This window comes from Helianthus annuus, chromosome 15 (genome assembly GCF_002127325.2).
Source record: "Helianthus annuus cultivar XRQ/B chromosome 15, HanXRQr2.0-SUNRISE, whole genome shotgun sequence".
Classification (NCBI taxonomy): domain Eukaryota; kingdom Viridiplantae; phylum Streptophyta; class Magnoliopsida; order Asterales; family Asteraceae; genus Helianthus; species Helianthus annuus.
In genome coordinates, this window is record NC_035447.2 from 54,406,487 (window position 1) to 54,429,485 (window position 22,999).

The following is a 22,999-nucleotide window of genomic DNA, read 5'->3' on the forward strand; positions in this document are numbered from 1 at the left end:
CAATATATCACAAAAATGCTAAGTTTCTCTGTTTCTTAGAATTTTCACATAACTTTGAGATTTTCTCGAAAAATCATCGTTTTTTATTATGTTGACACGTTAATATATATATGAGTCCATATATATATTTTTAATATTTTGCGACTTGAACGATTTTATTGGTGACCGTTATCATGTAAATCCCTCAACACACCCGTTTATACGTAATATATCTACGATTTGCGCGTCGTAATATATATACATAAACGTTCACATAATTTAACACCGAAACACGCGAAATTTTGTTAACTTATCTATTTTGTCATTTTTAAAGCCAATATACATAAAATATCTTATATGTATCAAATTTCATGCTCGACAAACAAGTTTCACATTTAACACGATTTTTACCGTTTCTACTGCATAAAACGTACAAGCATACATGTGTAAGCTAGATTTCTAATATCATGTTAAAAACTTAACATATTTTCACATTCTTATGTTTAAATCACATAACACATTTTAACACGTAAGGTTCACCCAAAATTTTACCTATACTAGTGTATATTGAAAAATGTGTATTTTAGCGAGTCGGTTACGATTTCGGGCGTCGGAAGTCACGTATGACCAACCAAACACCAAGTAAACTTAAAATAAGTTAAAATACTCATTTTTAAACTAAAAATATCAGTTTACTTACTGATCTAATTCAGTTTTATAAAAATAACTCGAAAAGCCGATTTTTGACCGTTTTAACGCATAGTTTTGCTTTAAACGTTACTATAATCATCTCAAATCGAAACGACTTGATATTTTAACACAATACATGTTATTTACTGATTAAAATATTGGTTATAATCAGATTAGTGCAGTTTTTGTGTAAGTCACATAAATCATGCGATTTCACGTATTTTACAACACATAAAGCACCAAGTACAAAATGCAAAGCTAGCAAACATTATGACAAAGTTATATGTCACTAAACACTTTAAAATAACTTTATTTTAGTGTTTATAATCTGATTAAAACTATTTTTTTCTAAATCATACTCAAATCACCTTTTTAAGATCACATATCATCATGCATATTCTCATCATACTCAAGAACACATTAATATCATATTTTTACATAAGTCAACCTATATCATCCATCATCACACAATTCACTCATACATAATTACAAGTATCTTTCATTCATGAGTATATGACCAAAAATTTACATGCATGCATTCTATCATTCAAGAATCATACTATTCAAAAATCACTTAATCAAAAATAAAAGCACAATCATATATACACACACAAAATCTTCGGCCATACATACATATATACATACACATCCATTTCAAATGACAAAACCCTTTTTGAATCATTCTTTGATTATCCATGCATTTCACTTTTCAAGAACCATATCATACAAGAATCAATAAAAAATCAAAACTCACATTCTAACATACACACGTACATGTGTACGGCCCCATGTATACATACCCACACATATCACAACTTTTATTTGATTAGAACTATTTTCTTGTTTAAAATTCAAGTATATGAAGAATTCCAAGCTTTTGAGAAACAACCTTTAATAAATCAAAATTTACAAACAAAATAATGATAAAAAGAATAAGATGAAGGTTTATACCCTTGATAAATATCATAATGTAATGATATGTTTGGTATTCTTGAGCAAATCCTTCAAAGAGCTTGAATTTTCCACCATAAGGTTTCAAAATTACTAGTAACTTTACTAAACATGGAGGTTTTCTAGAATATGATCTTCAAAAAATGAAGTTGAAAATGATTGAAGTTGGTGTATGTGTGTAGTATACGGTTTTCAAGTGAGAGAAATAGGGTGATTGGTGTCAACTTTTTATGCATGGATGACAAGTGTGGCATTGTGTCATAATCTTGAAGATTTCTATGATATGTGGTGTACCATGCATGTGTTTGGGTGTTAGGTTAGCCGCCACCTATACCCCCATATGCATACATTATTTTTCAAATTCTTTTATTAAATAATTGTAGGCTAGATACTTGTGTTATACGGATATTTAACTGATTACCGGGTATTTTATTTCGCGTTTTAATCCTGTTTTAGTGCGTTTTAAATTACTTTTATCATTCTATAAAAATAAACTCACCAAAATATTACTGAACAATATTTTGTTTGCCTGGACTGGCTACGTTGTCGGTATTTGGCAGTATGCGCGCTGTGCTGCGCGGTACGTGCTTAAAATCGCAAAAATAGGGATTTAAGCGTTTTTTATTTATTTTTCCTCACGAATATAATTAAAATTATTATTCTAATCATAACATACTATCTTTAGGATTTTAACACTGATCAGGTGGTCATCGACGTTCGTTTCGCATTTTAACCGTTACACGATAAGCGTTTATCTTACCGTTGTCAACATAATTTTTATCAAAGTTTAATTTTACCAACTCATTAGATTTCACATATAAACATCACAACTAGTCAAATACAGCCATGTTACCTATTCACAACACGTGCTACAGTTGTACGGTACGGCCTGAAAAGCCGGGTGTCACAGTCTCCCCCTGTTTAGGAAATTTCGTCCCCGAAATTTTTACTCTACAGGTTTTGTTTTTGCACTGGGTGGAAACAGCAAAAACAGGTTTAATGAATATAGTCTTATAGTTTCTGCGAGAAACTTTGATTCTTACAAAGAATCTTTGTAGTCCTATATTACATACACTCTCAATTCCTATTCTCACGTCTCCACGCTCTCCACCCTTTCCAAGGTTCAACACTTACAAGCACTTAATCAAAAAGATTAAGTCAAAATTTCACCAAATTCGGGTTCTACATACGTATATTTACATATACATTACCCCGTACCTAAGATAGTCTGAGTTTACACCTGATTGATTCAACTCGAGATAGGCTCTCGAAAGAATCAAATCTCATAAACTCGTCTTCCTTCCTTCTGGCATTCATTTTAGAAATCCACAAATCGCCAAATCAATAAATCGCATACATGATTAGAATGCTGTAATCGCATGTCCGGTTATTAGCATAACTCTTCTAGCTATACGTACTGCTTCTACGATGCTTCGATAAACTTTCGTTTATTCTTCCAAACAAATCTCTATAAAGAACATAATCAGTGTATTATCCATTATACAATTTCTCAACTGAACCCACACATTACATCATGTACACTACTCCATCCTTATGGTAGCTTGAGCCTATTAGCGGCTGATCCAACTCAAGATGGGCTCTTGAAAGAACCAAGTCAATGTGGCTCAGCTTTTCTTCTCTCTGCTAAACCTAAAAGCACCTCTGCAAGATAACTCCTTTATCAGAATCAAATCTTCAATCTGGAATCGCAATAGTTCCTTCAATTTTCTATGTAATCCTTCTGTTGATCAATTGGCGACTTTTAACCTTCCCTCGATCCAGGCAAATCCTGTCGCTGGTTTCCTAGATAAACTAAGGTCTGGTTAATTATCCTTTGTCATGTTAGCTCAACAAAATGGTGACCAACACTTCCATTCATGCAAGGCTTCAAACGGAGCAACCTGAATACTAGCGTGTTAATTATTATTGTAAGATAACTCTGCCAAGGGTATGTGAGTATCTTAACTCCCTTCAGAGTCCATCATACACGCTCCCAACTTTTCTTTCAAGGGTTCGAAAATCTTCCTACTATCTTGCTGTCCAATCAATTTCCCTTTTCTTTTTGGGGTTATTAGTGTCGAAGGCTGCACTAATTTAGCGAAATTCTTAATAAATCTCCGATAGTACCCAGTTAGTCTCATGAATCGTCATACTCCCGACGGGGTCTTTGGCGCTCCTCATCATTTGATTGCTCCAATCTTAAACGGATGTATATGCATACCTTCCTTATTCCTTAACAACTCCATTGTCAACCTCAATGTTTCTCATGAGTTTCCTTGGCTCGTGTGAAAACAAGTATGTCGTCGACGAATATTATCACGAATTCATCCAATTAGGGTTTCCATACGCTGTTCATGAGATCCATGAATATAAATGGCGCATTAATTTAGTCAAAAGGCATGACTAATAACTCGTAATGGCCATATCATGTTCGAAAAGCAGTCCTCAGCATATCTTCGTCAGCAACCTTCAACTGATGATATCCTAATCGTAGATCGATCTTCGTGTAGCAGCTGGATCCTGGTAGCTTGATCGAACAAATCGTCAATCCTAGGTAAAGGGTACCGATTCTTGATAGTCAACTTGTTCAGCTCTCTTAAATCCTCTCACATCCTGAAGGATCCATCCTTCTTCCTCTTCAACAAAACAGATGCACCTCAAACGAAAAGCTTGATCGAATGAAACCCTTGTCTTGAGACTGATTCGACAGTTCCTTCATCCCAAACGGTGCTTAATCTACAAGGAGATTGTGCAAATGGGTGCGGCACCGGGTACCAGATCGATTCGGAATTCGATCTGTCTCGCAGGGGTAATCCAGGTAAGTCTTTTTAGGAAAACTTGTGGATAATTACGAATAGGAATCTTTTCGATATTCCTACATTTGGCCTTCATATCCACCACGTTAACAAAGAATGAAGGACAACCTTTTCGCAACAAATTGAGCATCCTCATAACACTGACGCCACTCAACACTCAACACTCTACACTCGACACTCAACTCGGTAGGTCTTCGTGAATAATTACCACCTTTCCCATCAGAACGAGGTATCCTAACTTGCTTCTCCGAGCAATAATCCCTGCTTCATTCCTGGATAATCAATCCATCCTCACATCTACGTCAAAGCTCCCCAGTTCCCCTGGAAATAAACCAACACTAGAACTACGATCACCAAACTAAATACTACAACTGCAAACGACCTTACTAGTTTCCATCAACTTACCAATTGCTAGTTCCATCAGGCACTTTATACTTAGCTTACTTGTAGGTGAACACAAAAATGGCTCAAAGTTTTTCGAACAAAACTCAAGTCAGCTTTGGTATTAAAAGTATGAACATAGATTGGTTTTTGATTCGAAACATACCGGTAACAACAACAAGATCGTCTCGTGCTTTCCCAGCGTTTAGCTCGAACGCTCTACTCCTGGCATCCTGACCCTTCATTTTTAGACAATCTCTCTCGAAATGTCCTTGCTCCCCACACTCGTAGCATCCATCGAGTGTACCTCCCTCCGATGTACTCTTAGCATAGCACTCGCAAGTCATATGTCTAGTTCGACCACATCTGGCGCACTTTCCCTGCTCATCCTCGTGAGTCTTCCTCTCAGAACTACTCCTGCCATCCCTGGCGTCATCCTTTCTAGAACAGCTAAAACCGGCTACATACGCCTTCCTCGAACTCTCAAATTTTTGCTTTCGCAAATCCCCAGATCTAGGCTTCGGAATGCGTAATTATTTGAATGGTCGATCCGCTAAGACGGCCCGACATCACGCATACCGTTCCCACGTCATTGCATAGGGTACCAGTATGATCTTGGGTTACAACCCTGGATTGTTTTATGTATACATCTATGTATTGTTCATAAAGTTAATGAAAAATCAGGATTACGCTCCGATTATATCATAACACAGGAACTACTAAAACTTTCCGATCATTATATCATCTGAAGGGTTTCCGATCTGTGTCCCACCAAAACCATGCCCATGAGCATCACGTCCACGTTCCTGGCCATTATTTTGGTTAGCATCGCGCTGTTCCATGGCAGTATTAACGTGTTGGGCTATGAGTTGTGCCAACTCTTCCAAGGTAACAGGTAGTTCAGAACCCTGTCTTGCTTTTGGCGGCATTTCGTCGTTTCTATTATTTACAACAATAATAATCACATAAGACGATAACCAAAAATAATTCAATCATTAAATGGTAGTGGACCAAACATTGCGCATGTATAATATCCACATATTAATGAGAGCAATTCTTAAACCAAAAGAAAACCATTCGATATTTATATCAGAAATTTTCAAAGCTTGTTTTTTTAGTACTAAGACTAATCAAAATTCGGCGTGTCTACATCAACACCCGCAACAAGCCTATATGAAATTTCCTCCTAAATATCTGAAAATTTGGCATGCAAACCATAAATAGGGTTCATCAAATGAGACATACAAAACAAACAACAGAAATAACCAACAACTAACGCTTCAATCCCTGGAAGTCCAACATCTTCCTGACAAGCTCTTCTAGCTTATCAGAACAGTCCATCTGTCCCTCTAAGTCCTTCATCGTCTCTAAGCCTCCGTGTAACATGGCGAACTGACAATCACAGTGAGAGTGATTGACCCAAACCCCTTTCTGCCTCTTCAGAGTGGACGATGTCTCAACTCTCGAAGGCGATGCGATCTTTCTAATTGGTCGAGTCCTCTTCCTACGACGAGTGTAGACTAAAAGAGGTGTAGCAAAACATGTGACTTTAATAGCAGAATAAACGATTCTGTAACGACGGGCGAAAGAATCTCAAGTGTAGGCTCGACGACATCAGTGAGCAGGACTACTAATGGCTCTATAGATCGAGACGTGACATATCGTAACCGTACAAAGTGTGTGATCAATATGAATAGTAACACATAAGGCCCAAATAAACAGAAAATCACGTATGCACATAAACACATAAGGGTTTTCATACATGATAAAATTTTCCATGTTTATTTATTTAAAAATCTTGGCTTCGAGAATTTTGGACATCAAATCTCAAAATTCTTCGGTTGAAGTCTAGTGTTTTCCTCCGAAAACATCTAGTTCGCTAATAACCAATGGCTCTGATACCAACTTCTGTCACACCCCAAAAACGTCGCAACGGAATATAAAACGTATTAGTGACGGAAGTTGGTGCCCATTTCTATCTTGATGTTTGATGCATTTAATTGTTGGACATATTAACTTAATTAAAATATAAGTTTTTAAGCATGACGTCCCATGACATGACACAACCACGACATAGTTAAATTGTCTTTGATCCTTATGGATCTTATTACATTTGTCCCAGAAAGTTTTAAAATTACTCCAACATATTTAAGTGACCAAACATGCATCAACAACCACAAGATACGCCATAATTCCCGAAGCCGAACTCAAGTACCTGTAGAACACGTTAAAAATCAAGTGTCAACACAAAGGAAGGTGAGTTCACATATTCACTTACAAACAATTTTATTCCAAGGAAAAGAGAAAAATGCCCGGATAGTCCCTGTGGTTTCGCATTTTTTCACCTATAGTCCCCAACTTTCTAAAACTACCTGAATAGTCCCCAACTTTTCATTTTTTGTTCCCGGATAGTCCCTGGGTCTAACTTCAGTTTGTTTTTTCTGTTAAATGGGTGTGAAATGACCAATTTACCCTTTCCTTTAAAAGGCCAAACCACAGGGACTATCCGGGCATCTTCTTCATTTTTAAAGAAAAACCCCACCACCACACTTCATCTTCAACCTACACCCACCATCACCTTCCTCCACCCTCCACCATAGCCCCCAACTTTTTAAACACCCTAACCTCATGATGAAACTAGTAGTTAAACAACAAGGGCAAAATCATCACAATTTGAATTCTCAAAAACACCTTTTGAAATCTGCCAGTTCACCTTCGTCCCCATTGTTAGGCCTCTGCTTCCCCTGATAATATAGTGAGCCTTTCACTCATCTAGAGAGAGAGTAATTCATCACTTCTAGAGAGAGAAACCGATGGTGGGTGGAGGTTGAAGACTCGAATATAAACAGATATATCGGCTTCCGATTCAGAAACCACAATTTAAAACTTGAATGAGCATAGATCGATGGCAGATCTAGGGAAACGAAGATCGCGCGAACTCACAATCATGAGCATAGACCGGACTCACAATCCTGAAGATTGCGCAAAGAAGATGAAGATTTGGGCGGTCGTTTGTGGTGCGTCGGGGAAGGGTGAGGCGATAGTTGATAGGATTGGTGTGTGGTGGCTGTCGAACAAAAGGGTGGGGATTGGGGAAGGGAAAGTCAGGGTTTTGTGGGAATATTTGACTTGTTTAAATTTATTGCAAATTTCATTGCATCAGAGATTTCATCGCATCACAGATTTCATTGCATCAGAGATTTTGCTGCATCTATCACTTCTAGAGAGAGAAACCGATGGTGATAATGAGAGTTTGAGATCGTGTAACAGTTTAAATTTATGTTTAATTTCATCGCATCTGAGTGTTTGTTGCATTTATTGTTCTGGTAAGGATTATGGCAGTTCAGGTGACTGTGGTGGTGAGGGTGGATGAGGGTGATGGTGGGTGGAGGTTGAAGATGAAGTGTGATGGTGGGGTTTTTCTCTAAAAATGAAGAAGATGCCCGGATAGTCCCTGTGGTTTGGCCTTTTAAAGGAAAGGGTAAATTGGTCATTTCACACCCACTTAACAGAGAAAACAAACTGAAGTTAGACCCAGGGACTATCCGGGAACAAAAAATGAAAAGTTGGGGACTATTCAGGTAGTTTTAGAAAGTTGGGGACTATAGGTGAAAAAATGCGAAACCATAGGGACTATCCGGGCATTTTTCTCCAAGGAAAACTTTCCGATTAGGTGTTTATTTGAAAACATCCATATAATTTTAAAAATTCCATTTTACTTCCTTAATAAAATCCTTGGGCCTTCCGTCAGTTCATCAATCCGACAACAGTAATATCGCCCAGGTTTTGTATATTAAATTATTGCGTCAACTTTCAGACTCGTATGTTAGCTAGACAATACGAACTATATATTAACCATGCAGGGATAATCAAAGCTAGACAATAAAAAAAATATTAATTTGTTGTTTGACTTGACACGGGGCGACCGTTCACGACGGGGTTGTCAACCCGATAGATCTACCAACAATTCCTCGCGTGCAATACTTAAATGATTAAACGACATCATGGGCACAGGGTCCTCTTAAAGGACTATATGATGACTGCCTCACGTACAATATATATATCTTACTAATATGACAATTTAATACACGATGTTGTACGAATCCCCGGGATCTACATCATTCGAGACTCAGGCCGGCATCTATCCCAACTGTACGGTCATGTTTCGCCTAGGAAATATCGTACCATCCCAATGTCCAACATTTATTCATCAAAAACGTTTTTACTTCGAAACGTATGACTTATCAAATTCATATATTTTCATCGAAAATATATATTTTATATTAAAAGGTATGTTTTATTTCAAAAACATTATTAAACCCTTTAATTGACGTGTTCTACCCTCAAAATATATACAAAGCAGTAAAAGAGGGGTTTAGTGACACTCACCTTTGGGTGCGTATTTTTAAATAGCGCAATCCCACAGTTTGATTTCTACACATCCTATTATATGTAGGAACGACTTATAAATCAATATATCACAAAAATGCTAAGTTTCTCTGTTTCTTAGAATTTACACATAACTTTGAGATTTTCTCGAAAAATCATCGTTTTTTATTATGTTGACACGTTAATATATATATGAGTCTGATGCATGTGTAGTGTAATATGTTTTAGATGTATATTTTAAGCCCTTTTACACTTTTAGCCAAGTTTTAAATTTATAAAACACGATATTTACTAACACTAAACACACATATGGGCAAGTGCACCCATCGTTGACGTAGTATAGTGTTGGTAAGATACCGAGGTCGTCCAAGGACACAAGAGCTTTTAGTACCGGTTTATCCTCAACGTCTAACCAAATCAAAATGTTAGAAAAGATTTTTAAACTAAGAAAATAAAAACTAACTAAATGCTGAAAATAAAATAAAAATAAAAACAGATAGACAAGATGAATCACTTGGATCCGACTCGTGTATTAGTATAACCTTTGATTATTTTCGCACTTTTGCACTTTTTTAAGAGATTATCTTAGTTATTGTAGTAGGTCCCTCTTTTGAAGGCGACGTTACCCTCAACCCAGTAGTTTGAGTCAGCAAGGATACAATCCTAAAGGGTCGGATTATTGAAAGATAATGAATTAAGTTATTAATGCAAATTATGGTAGGCCCCTCTTTTGGAGGTGACGTTACCCTCGACTAAGTAGTCTGAGTCAACAGAGATACAGTCCTAAATAGCCGGGTTATAGTATTAATAGTAGTTAACTTATGAGGGGGTCAAATAGTTTGGATCCCCGCCATCCAATACCTATGGGCATTGAAGGAGATCCTACTAAATTTGACCCAGGTCCCTTGCAGGACCTCTAAACGCTGAACAAGGGCAAGACCCTTACCAAACCGTTCCCTTAACCCCCGACCAGGTAGCCAACATACCTTATAGACCGTGGAGATATGAATGGTGAAAATCTTTTATTTTATATAGACAGTAAAATAATGCCAAGACACCACGGACAAACGATAAGGAAAGATCACCTTCAACATAAGCAACTAGTTATTAAAGTCATTAATACAACACCAAATAAAAAGTGCAAAAGATTAAAAATAAAAAGTATTATACTAAACACTTGTCTTCACCAAGTGATGTAAGAGACTTAGGCAAACATGGCCTTGATTGTCAAGAACTCTTACGATCAATCTTGGATCCCGAGACGACTCACACACTCTATGATGGACAATGGATGATAGTGGTGGATGATGGTGTTGTGATGGTGGTGGGTGGTGGATGAAGTGTGAGAGAGGTGGTGTGCCAAGGGATGAGTTGCAATGAGACCAAGCACTCCTATTTATAGGCTGAACAGAAGGCTGGGCACGGCCCCGTGTCCGCTGGACACGGCCCCGTGCCTGTCTGACACTCTCTCTCTTCATTAATTGTAATTCGCAATTACAATTAATACGCCTGCTGTACTTTCGCCACACCCCCGTGTTCACTGGGCACGGCCCCGTGGTGGGCAATAGAAGCTTCTATAGGTTTGTCTTTTCTGCTGCTTCTTGGGCACGGCCCCGTGCTGGCTGAGCACGGGGCGTGTTCAGTCTTCTGCCTTCTCTATTTTGCTTGGGAGGATGCTGTTGAGGGGTCGGGCAATCCATTTATGTTCCTTTTCTTGTATTTATGTTAGATTTAGCTGTCTTTTTGCTTCTTTTGTGAATTTGAGCTCATTTAATCCTGAAAATACAAAAGGAAGACAAAAACACTCTTTTTCCAACATTAGTACTTAAAAAGGGTTAGTTTTATGCCTCATTTGATGTAATTTATATGTTGCATTTTACACACATCAAATACCCCCACACTTGAATTTTTGCTTGTCCTCAAGCAAAACTCTTTAATACGTGGTGGCTTACACTCCCAAATGGAATGGGTAGAAGAGAAGGTTTTGGCTTGTCATAGAGTGTCGGGAATCCAAGATCTTTTTGGTTTTATTTTTATTTATTTACAATCCTATTCGTTATGATTTATTTAGAACGTTTCATAGGATAAATTACTTATTTGGGCATAGCATGCCTTTTTTTTAAAATTCCATTTATATACAAGTTCACATACCTCACGGGAGAAATCACTCACACTTGGTCGAAGGTGTATTTTTAGTGAATCACTCGAGAGCGGCGTGGAACTGTTAGGCCCTAAAGTGTGAGACTGACGCATCAAATTAATCCAACGGGCTATGGTTACGAACTGGGCTTTACCGGATTAGTTTATATTAGGTTTTGGACCTTTATAGGTCACTTGGGCCAAGCTTTAGGCCATGTGGGCCAAGCAGGCCCAAGGGGAGCCCATGTAGGGACTTGGGCTTAGGTATGTATATAAACAAGTTTTCTACTTGTTTTAGGGTTGGGAATTTCATAGTTACAATTTCTCTAGTTAGAGAGAGGCAATTGGTGGTGAACTTGTACCAGACGATTTTGCTTGTTCAAGTAATAGAATCGTGTGCAAGTTTAAAGGTGATTCGGTTTGTTCTTCGTTTCCGTATTGTGTTCTTTGATTTTCATATTTTTCGATTTATCTTGAATCATCTTGTGATTGGATTCCGCACTCTCACAAGATTGGTTGATATCATTGAAAGATCCGGTTATACGGGACTTACAAGTGGTATCAGAGCCTTTAGAACCTATTTCTAGGCTCGGTTTGATATCAAATATTCAAGATTTTCCTTATTTTTGGTTGGTGTTCTTCACGTTCTTCGCGTTCTTCACTGTGTTCATCCAAGTTTTATAAAAACCACATATTTTGGTACTTTGATTTTGAAAAGGGCTGTTAAAAGATTAAACGAAATCTTTTTATTTTTCTTGAAAATATTCTGTTTTTTAAAAAAACTCCCAAAGTTTAGGTGGAAAGTTGTTATTTGATTGAAAATTTCCATATTCTTTAAAAATTACAACAACTTTATCCAGCTTGCAATTTTCAAACTTGATATTTGACTTTTTGGATAGTTCACGTGACTTTTGTTTACTATTCTTATCCATACGTGAATTCCGAAGTCTCAATCAGTTTAAGTAGCAACCACCTGCTACACTGATTTCGGTTCATCACGTTTTCACTCGCAACCGGAAACCTGCAAAATCATCTTCACCTCCAACTCAGTCGCAACCACCATTTCTAAGTCGCAACACGGTTTCGAGTCATCACTTTTTGAGTCGAAACCATATTCATCAAGGGACTCGCAACCTCCATCACGCAGAGTTCTCGAGTCATCTCGGTCGTAATCTCCGGACTCGCAACCAAAAACAAGATCAGCCGCAATCATCATCACTCGCAACCGTGCATCACCATAGTCTTGACTCGTAACCGCGGTTCCGAGTACATCATACCGAGTCGCAACCACGTTTCGAGTTAGTTTCTTTTCGACTCGCAATCTGATCTCGAGTCATCACGGTTTGATCTTTCGTCACAGTCGCAACCGTGGTTACACCCTCTCCATAATTTCCGATCATTACATCTTGTTGTCGTCCATCTTCATTACATCTTCTCCGGTTCTGTTCATCGTCTTCATCACCGGCAACCTGCAACCGTCGTATTAGACACCATTGTTAGACATCATCAAACTGTTCAACTATCATCATCCGTTCACTAACAGTTCCCGTCCGATCGTACAATCACTAACAGTCGCCGTCCGATAGTACAATCACCATCTCGTTCACTTCAGACCGTCATTTACAGTCACAACCTTCGGAGTCGCATTCAACATCTCGTTCTCTTCTGATCGTCGGCCACCATCTCCGTTCACGATCATCATCTCCGTTTGCCGTCTTACGTCATAAAAAAAAATAAAATAAAAAGGGTTTGTTTGTTCGGTTGTGATAACGGTTTTGACAGGTTTTGAGGTGCGTTTCAGAAAGCGGGTTCGATTGCGTGCAAAGTGTTTCAGTTAGCGAGTACACGGGTTCTCGTTGGTTTGTGCTTTGAGGAAAAGATCAAAAGTGTCAACTACCCTCTGAAATTATGACATTCATCACTAAAGAAGACATACTTTCTGTCTTTTGCACTCCTGAGTGCCGAGGAAGGGTTGAGGCTTATAGGATACAAAACGCTGAGCTAATCGAAGACTACAATGAAATTAAAAGGAAAAATTTCACTTTAACGAAAAACGAAAAACTTTTCAAAGAGAAAATCGAAGCTCAGCGTAAGGACATCGTTCAACTCAAGGACGATGTTAGTGTAGCTACGGCCCAACTCATCATAGTCAAAGAAAAACTATGTGAGGTGACTAAGGAACTGGAGAATGTTATGGATAAATACCAAATTAATCAGTTAAACATTAAAAAATTCGATTCCTCCAGTAAATTAGTCAAAAATCTCTGTGATCAACAATTGGCTTACTCTAAAAAGAAAGGGTCGGGATTGGGTTATAATCAGACTCCTCCTCCGTACAACAACAATTACACATATTTACCTATGACCGAGGAGGAGATGCTGAATGAAAGTAAAATGACATACGGACCCAAAAATAATAAGCCCTCAGTGAATGTTGAAGGTTCCAAAAGTAGTAAGTCCTCAATTAATGGTAAACTTGCTGAAGAACAGGTAAAACCAGAGACGTGTTTTGTATCAAAGGGTACTTTTGATCCTAACAGTTCTCCGTCATGTGCAGATAAAGTACCTGAAGTGATATGGGGAGATTTGTTTGGAAGTGAACAAGTTTTAGACTCTGATTCTTCTAAAACTTCTTTTGATAATACTAATTCTGGTTGTGTGTTTGGACAAGCGTTTTTGAACTCATTTCATAGTTATGTTTCGTCTTCTTTTGGGCCTGATGTTTTGGGCAAAACAGTAAATGCTTGTGATGAACCTTTTGAAAATGCGTGTGATGATGAATGTTTTACAACTGCTGAAAATTGTGATTTTGATGTTTCTGATTCTCAAGGTGAAAATAGTGTGACCAATGATGTTCCTCAGGACACTTTCAGTAAAACCACTGAAAATGCTTCACAAGAGAATCAATCAGACACTGATTTTCCGTGTGAATCAAATTCAGTGGACGTTTCTAATGTTGAATCGAGTGGGACCCCATTGGAAACAGTAGCTGAAAGTAAACCACAAGTAGATTCACATGATACGTGTGTTGATGAAACACGTGTTGATGAAACTTCTACATCTTCTGAAATTAAAACTGAACCAGATTTTGAAAAGGAAGAAGTGGTCACGTTAAATGAAAAGTCACAAGAAAATGTTTCTGAAAAGATAATTAAAACAGAAACTGAATCGTCTTTTCAAAATGATTCTGATAAAATTATTAAAGACGAAAAACATCATCTGTCTGAATCTCATGATTGTGCTAGTTCTGATCCACAGGTACAGAAGAACTCAGAAAAGGCACATGGAACACAGGCAACGCAAGCTCGGTCATCTAGACCCACCAAATCAGCTACTGCTGCTAGCTGTCAGAATCCCCATACTTTGAAACGACAGACATGTTTCAACTGTGGAATTCCTGGACACATTGCTAGAAATTGTGTTCATCGTCCAAAAGTGCAACGAAATGCCAACACTCACTCGTGTGCTGATGTTTGTGAGCCGGTTCACAACAAGCGAAATGAGTCAAAACAAGCAGATCAAAGTCGGGGGTATGCGGAGTCTGCTTATCAAGGACAATCACGATCTCATAAGGCTCGTGCCAAGGTGATTGAAAGCTCCAATAAGGGAGAAAAGACGAAGAATGGTGCTCAGAGCAACAAGACTTCTGCAAACAACAAATACAAGCACCCAAATTCGTGTTCGTCTAAGAGAAATGTGCAGGTGCATCAAGCGCAAAAAGGACCGGTTTGTCGTTCAGGACCTGTAGGAGCAAATCAAGCTGCTCAAAACGTCTTTCCGATGAAAAGACAGACATGCTACAACTGTGGCATCGCGGGTCATATTGCTAGAAACTGCACACGGCGTCCCCATGTACCATATTATATGCAAAATCGGAGGGTTACACCAAAGGATAACTACCATTCTAAGCCGATGAAGGTATCTTCACCTAAGGCAATGAAGAATGTGAATCCCAAGGTTAAACCTTCTGATGGGGATTGGAACGCTGCCAAAAACAAACGCAAAGCTTTTCAGGAACAAAAACGTTTTTCTAAAACTAACAAGTCTGAAACAGCTAAAGTTGCTCAATCGAAGGCAACAAATGCGTTTGCTATGCAGAAACAAATTTGGAAACCTAAATCCAAGGCAGTAATGTCTCCAATCCTTGAAATTAAAGGGGACTTATGTTTAAAAGAAGTGTCTTATTTTGATGCTTCAGGAAATCCCAGGACCACGATGGCCTGGGTACCCATGTCTTACTAACCTCCTTACTTTTCAGGAACAACCAAGGAGGAGCTGTTGACAATCTCTGGAATGTTGATAGCGGTTGTTCCAGAGATAAAACGGGTAACATTTCACTGTTGCAAAAAGTTCAAATTTTTTTTTTTACAGATGATATGTTTCCTTTGGAGGAGATAAGAGGAGTAAGAAATGATCAGCAAAAGGTACCGTTTAAATTCAATACTTTGATTTGAATTTGATTAGTCTTCAATCTGATGACAGAACGGTTAAGCAAAAATATTTTTCTCTTTTTCTTAGTTTATAACTTTGTATATAAAGTGTCCTTCCTCTAGTAAATGGTAAATTTGCGCAAAAATCCAAGATTTATGCACAAATTTAGGGGGAGAGAGAGACATATATAGTGTTTAGGGGGAGAAAATGAGAAAAATACAAAAACATTAGAAAAATGAAAAAGCCAAAAAGAAAAATTGCATGATATGGGAAGTGAAATAAATGTTTGTGTTAAAGGGTTTGACTAACACATGTAAGGTGCCATAGCTGAAAAGACTAGGATCTACTGCGATATGTCGATAGACTTGACGCTCAACATGATAAAAGATACTAAGTGATATAAACATAATGAACTATGTATCATGTGGGTAACATACCAACGGCGTATAATTTTATGGTCTTAAATCTTGCGTTGATAGATAGCCAACATCTGAGGTTTCGGGTCTTTATATTGTTGAATCATCCGGGGATATCTTGGTTGTCCTTCTGCTTAGAACTAAAATTGTACATGACCCCAGGAAAGAAAGTCACTTGGAATTAGCTCATATCTATTTGAATGTCTGTATGTTTCCCGATACACACAATTTTGATCTAATTCTGAAATCTTATCTGAAAAAGTCGTGTACCTCCTCTGCTGCATCCAGATACATGCTGACCTGGAGGTGCTAGGCAACGTCAGCTTCTGCTGCATCCAGATACATGCTGACCTAGCTGTACGTTGTCGATCTGTAGATCAATTAACACCCGAAAGAGGCCCTCTAGTGCCCAAAAGAAACCCCAATAAACCTATATCAAACTGAGAAAAACTCATTTGATCTGTATATTATACCATCTCTACTTAAGATCTATTCTGTTCTCTTCTCAACCTATTCCCAGTTAAGATTTCAGAAATCTGGATTGGACTTGTGAAATATGTGGTAGGGAAGATACTTGCATGATAGAGTGTGCTGTTTATATTTCCGGGATTTGATTAGTATTTATTTGGGTGTTCATTGTTAAGAAATTAAAACATGATAAAACAGATTATATGCAGACTGCACAGTCAGGATATCTTAAAGGATGACATCAGTATACTCACCTGCTACGATGAATCGTTGTGCTTACCTTGATCGTGGGGGTATGCCTTGGAATGGGACACACGAGTATAATAGTATAATATCACATTAAGCATATCACGAAGTTGGAAATTAAAAGTTGAGCGTTAAAGTTTAAGTGGACAAACATATTGGCAATCGCATAGACCAGTTTGATTAGGCTCGTACTGAAAAGTGTTCCTTAGTCTGTCTGAGAACGAATTTTGATCCCATTTGCAATTGTAATTGTATATTATGGTAGTTATTTATATTTTGAGTTTTTATTTTTTTTAGTTCTTAAAAATTAAAAAAAAAATAGAAAAATTCAAAATCCAAAAATAGTGTCTTGTTTTTCTAAAATTAAAAAATATAACCGTTCTTGAAGGTTTGACTGATCATCAAAAAATTGAAAGAATTTAAATTGTGAAATTTGATGTACCTAGTGTTCATGTGGTACTCTCCCTGTTGCATAAGAAATGTTTGCTTATGAGTTTGTGAGCATGTGTAGAACTTGATTTCAATCAAGAACAGGGGTTGATGAAGAAGGAGATACTGTTAGTTGCTGAAGAAGTCTGAAGCAGCACAACAACAAGATGTACCTGAGTCAGAAGAACCGGATACGAGACGCCGTCTGACAGTGAAAGTACATTTGAAGAAGTACCGTGAACCTGCTTGAAAGACAAAGACTGAAGAAGAAAAGAGCTGCTGAGAATCCTCCTCTCACATTCTTTTGACAAGATTTTCAAGCAAAGCTGATAGAGATCCTGATATGAAGCTAACCACAGAATCTGAAGAAAGAGACCCAGTGCTGAGAGTTCAGAAGTCAAGAACTTCCACAACATCTGCAGCTTAGAGACAACCATAGATTTCGTTGAAGACGTTGCTGAATTCAAGTATGAAGACAATTTGATGGCATCAGTCTAGGGGGAGATTGTTAGGCCCTAAAGTGTGAGACTGACGCATCAAATTAATCCAACGGGCTATGGTTACGAACTGGGCTTTACCGGATTAGTTTATATTAGGTTTTGGACCTTTATAGGTCACTTGGGCCAAGCTTTAGGCCATGTGGGCCAAGCAGGCCCAAGGGGAGCCCATGTAGGGACTTGGGCTTAGGTATGTATATAAACAAGTTTTCTACTTGTTTTAGGGTTGGGAATTTCATAGTTACAATTTCTCTAGTTAGAGAGAGGCAATTGGTGGTGAACTTGTACCAGACGATTTTGCTTGTTCAAGTAATAGAATCGTGTGCAAGTTTAAAGGTGATTCGGTTTGTTCTTCGTTTCCGTATTGTGTTCTTTGATTTTCATATTTTTCGATTTATCTTGAATCATCTTGTGATTGGATTCCGCACTCTCACAAGATTGGTTGATATCATTGAAAGATCCGGTTATACGGGACTTACAGGAACTTATCCCTACCATAGGCTTGCCACGCAATCAATCCTCCTCCTTTTTAACTTGTTACCTTTGTAAATATCAAGAGGACTTTTTGGGTAAAGGCTTGGGCTAAAGGTAGGTAGTTGGGTTAGTGGTTAGTAGAAAAGGGCGAAGAGCGTAAAAAGCGTCGGTTTTCGTAAACATTTTGTTTTAGTGACTTTTTATTCTTAATGAAGTATTTCTTTAAACAAGCTTTTGTTTTAAGAGCTTTGTTTGTTTATTTCTAACTTCATCATTTTTTTATTATTATTTTTTTTAATTTTTTTAGTCACACGAAAACCAAGCTTGTTACTAAAATAGAGGGTAAAAATAAAAAGGGTTTTGGTGGGTAAAAGGGTTTTAGGGTAAAGAAATGAAAGGTTTAGGCTCAAAGGGGTTAACTAGGGGGAGTTTTTGGGTAGGTGAAAAAAAATAAAAATAATGGTTTTGAAAGAAAAAGGGTTAGGGGCTGTTTGGTAGCCTCTTAATGACCATTCAGATGCTACCTCTTAATGGTTTAAAACCTCTGAATGAATAAGAGGTAACCTCAAGTCTAAATGGTTAAGAGGTAACCTCTGAATGGTAAATCATCACATGTCATATTCTTCAACCTTCTCATTGGTAAAATTCTTAATGGTTCCATTAAGAGGTAACCTCTTAATGACCATTCAGAGGCTACCAAACAGCCCCTTAGTCCCAATGCCTCCATCATTTACTTACTTGGTTTAAGTTGGTAAGGACTGGGAATGAATCGTCGTGGCAAGTTCTAGAGTCGTAAGAACCAAGCGGCTATTCACACAAGAAATGAAAAATGAGCATTTAGTCTAAAGATGTGTATTTGTATGCTTAATAAAGGCTCAAAACTCACTTTTTATGGGAATGGGTTTTTCTATTTGATCAAGTATATATACAATCGAATTTTAACTAAGCTTGTCATGCCGTTTCATAATTTTCTTATGTTAGTTCTTTTTATCACGACGCTATCGGTTGTAAACTTGCCAAAATATAACCTTATTAATCTTAGAATTCCCAACTTAAACTTTAGACAAGTAAAAAAAAATGAAAAATTTTTTGAAAAAAATTTGGGGTGATTAGCGGTTCCAATAGAGTTTTGTGTAAGGCTTGTTATTTGGAGGTTTTAGCATCCCCCCCCACACTTAAATTACACATTGTCCTTAATGTGTCCCAAAAATAAATTTATAGGTTGATTGAATGTGTAACATGGTGTTTTAAAGCAAAAATTTATGTTACTGGCAGTCTGGACATGGCCACGTGTCCGCTGGACACAACCCCGTGGTGAACTACCAGTAATGAAAACTTACAGAAGGTGGACACGGGGGCGTGTTGGCTAGACACGGCCCCGTGTCTGGCAAAAATCTGCAGGAAAGTAACCAAACAGTAGGTCTGGGAAGTGAGCACGGGGGCGTGTCAGCTGGACACGTCCCCGTGTGGACAGTCTGTAAGCCTGAAAAATAGGTTCCTTCCTCCGGTTTTTCCATCCTGGCTTTATGAGTGCTAAGGCTTAGCACTCTAAGCCTCGGTTTGTACCTGTTTCATCACTAAATACCACACCAAGCAACACAAACATCCTACATTACCATAGTTAATTGTTCCAAGCATAAAGTAAAAGAAAAATAAAGCGAAAAATAAAAGCAGTTAAGGAAAGTAAATTGTTCAACACTTGGCATGCAGGCCACAAACTGTTAGATAGATAAAGGGACTTTAACCTGTGGGCTCACCATCAACCCGCTCCTGCTCCTTCAATCCCCTAGTCTATGTCCTCGTCGCTGTCATCACCTCCATCCCCCTGACCTGCCATATACTCCCGGATGCTGCCGATATCGTCTTGTATGTCGTTGATGTTTCGTTCGATAGCTCCGACCCGGTGGTATGTATTGTTGGCAAGGTTGTAGGTGTTCCTGGTACACATGAGGTTTTCCTGCAAAAGATCATGTAAGCTTTGAAAGTTAGGAAAACCGCCTCCTTGTGAGGAGGATTGACCCGGATCACCATGGGGTTGATACTGGTAGTGAGGAGGTGGTGCGTGAAGAACTAGGGCCTCCTGCGGGTTCCATGCATAGCCTTGCGTCCTTTGGAAGCTCACTGACCCGTCTTCCACCTCATAAAGTAAGTTCATGGCTCGGCAAATGTGATAGTCAACTCGTCCCGACCATGGGCTTCTCTCGAAGGACCTAGGGATTCGCGTGAAGTGCTTGAAGAGGCGGTACACCCATCCTCCAAAGAAGATAGGTGTTGGAGCACGAGCAAGGCGGTTGAGATGCATGTTTCGTAGCAGGAGATATGGAACATCGAGAGGCTTCCGGTTGTGGATACAGTGAAGGACAACCAAATCTTTCAACCCTACAACGCCACTACTGTCGTGACGTTGGTTAAGAGAGTAGGCGAGGAGCCTGTGAATGTAGCGATACAGTGGGTCCCTCAGCTTGGTACTCTTGGTGCTGCGAGGGTTGTAGATTCCTTCACCGATTTGGGCCCATGCGGCTTGACGTTCATTTTCATCCAAATCTCGTAATCCCCTGGTATTTTCCTCATTTCCCGATTCTTCTTCCCCATACAGTCCCACTATAGCTCCAAACTGTGCCATAGAGATCGAGTACCTCGTCCCGCCACACCGAAATGCAACCCCTTCATTGTCGAACGGGTCACACCTTGAAGTGAAGGTAAAAGTACTATAGAAATCCATGGTGCATTGATGCACCGACCGAAGCCGAGTGTTTAATGCAACTGCTAGTGGTCCCGTAACGATGTTGTTGAATTGGTCCAGCTGGTTTACCAAGGTTAACAGGTCCGTGCATGCTCGTCTGGGGTACTCCTCGGGCCTTGTTTGAAGTAACTCGTATCTTGCCCTAGCATCGAGCTCACTTGCATTGAACCTTGTGAACTTTGCCATCTGAAAGAATACACCAAAAGTTAGCACGAAACAGTGAGATTCTGAAAGAAACTGCAAACAGTGGGCTGGGCACGGCCCCGTGTTCAGCGGGTACGACCCCGTGTCCAGACGTCTGTAACCCAAAAACTTCATTTTTCGTCCCGGTCCCAGAAATCTGAAAATTTTTGGCCAAGTAGGTGCGGTTTTCCCCGAAAATGAAACCCCAAGTGCCGTTTTTCCCAAAACAACCCGTTTACCCCTTCAATTTCATCTTTTTTGGTTCAAAAACAAGGGTTTGAGGTTTTAGTGAGAAATTGGGCAAATATATCAACAATTCAAGTGTAATTACTCCCCATTACACTAATCTAAACTAATACTAATAGATTATATCAAAAATTTGGAGTTCGATCCGGATGAACTTGAAGAACCCGAGATTTTTCCCCAAATTTTTGATGTTTAACTACATGCAAGTAACTAATCTAACTACTAATGATGATAGAATCATACCTTGATGTTGTTAAACGTGGAGGTAACGTCGGAAATCTGCAGAAAATCGCCTTGAACCAGAGTGTTTTCGGCAAAACGGAGCGTTTTCGAGTTGATGATTGCAAAAATGGGTACCCCTATCACTTATCAAAGCTTTTGGTGTTCCAAAATGAGAGAATATTTTTTTTAGAAATTTTACCACTACTCTTCCATCGTTTGTTGGAAGAGCTTCGGCCTCTGCCCATTTAGACAAGTAATCGACTGCCACAAGTATATATTTGTTTCCTTTTGACGGTGGGAAGGGTCCCATGAAATCGAGCCCCACACATCAAAGATTTCACAAACGAGAATGCCGTTTTGAGGCATTTCGTTTTTGGAAGAAATATTACCTGATCTTTGGCAAGCATCACATGTCTTTACAAGATCTTGTGCATCTTTGTAAATGGTTGGCCAATAAAATCCTGAATCAAATACCTTTCGTTCGGTACTAGCGGCACCATGATGTCCTCCGTATGGACCTTCATGACAATGACGGAGAATTCTTCGTGCTTCATTACCATGGACACACCTTCGGATGAGTTGGTCGGCACACATTTTGAAAAGATAAGGGTCTTCCCAAAAGTAATGCTTTACATCAGCAAAGAATTTCTTTCTTTGATGATGCGGCCATCCTTTGGTGACTATACCGCTAGCTAAATAATTAGCATAGTCGGCATACCACGGTTCTTGTCTGCTCTCCATCATTTCCAAGGATTCTGTGGGAAATTTTTCGTTGATCTGCTCGTCCCTTGTTGCCTCCAAAGCTGGGTCTTCTAGGCGTGAAAGATGATCTGCAGCAGTGTTTTCTGCTCCTCTTTTGTCTTTGATTTCAATGTCGAACTCTTGGAGGAGTAGAATCCATCTGATCAAACAGGGTTTCGCATCTTGTTTCTTGAAGAGGTATCAGATAGCTGCATGATCTGTATAGACTACAGTTTTAGAAAGAACAAGGTAAGAAAAGAATTTATCAAAAGCAAATACTACAGCTAGTAACTCTTTTTCTGTAGTTGTGTAATTTTCTTGTGCATCGTTAAGCATTTTACTAGCATAATAAATTGGGTGGAAATGCTTTTCTTTGTCCCAAGACTGCTCCAACAGCAAAGTCACTTGCATCACACATGATTTCGAAGGGAAATTTCCAATCAGGCGCTATCATGATAGGTGCATTGACTAGCATTTCCTTGAGGGTTAGAAATGCTTGATTGCAATCCTTGTCAAAGATGAAAGGTGCATCTTTTTCAAGTAATTTTGTTAGAGGTC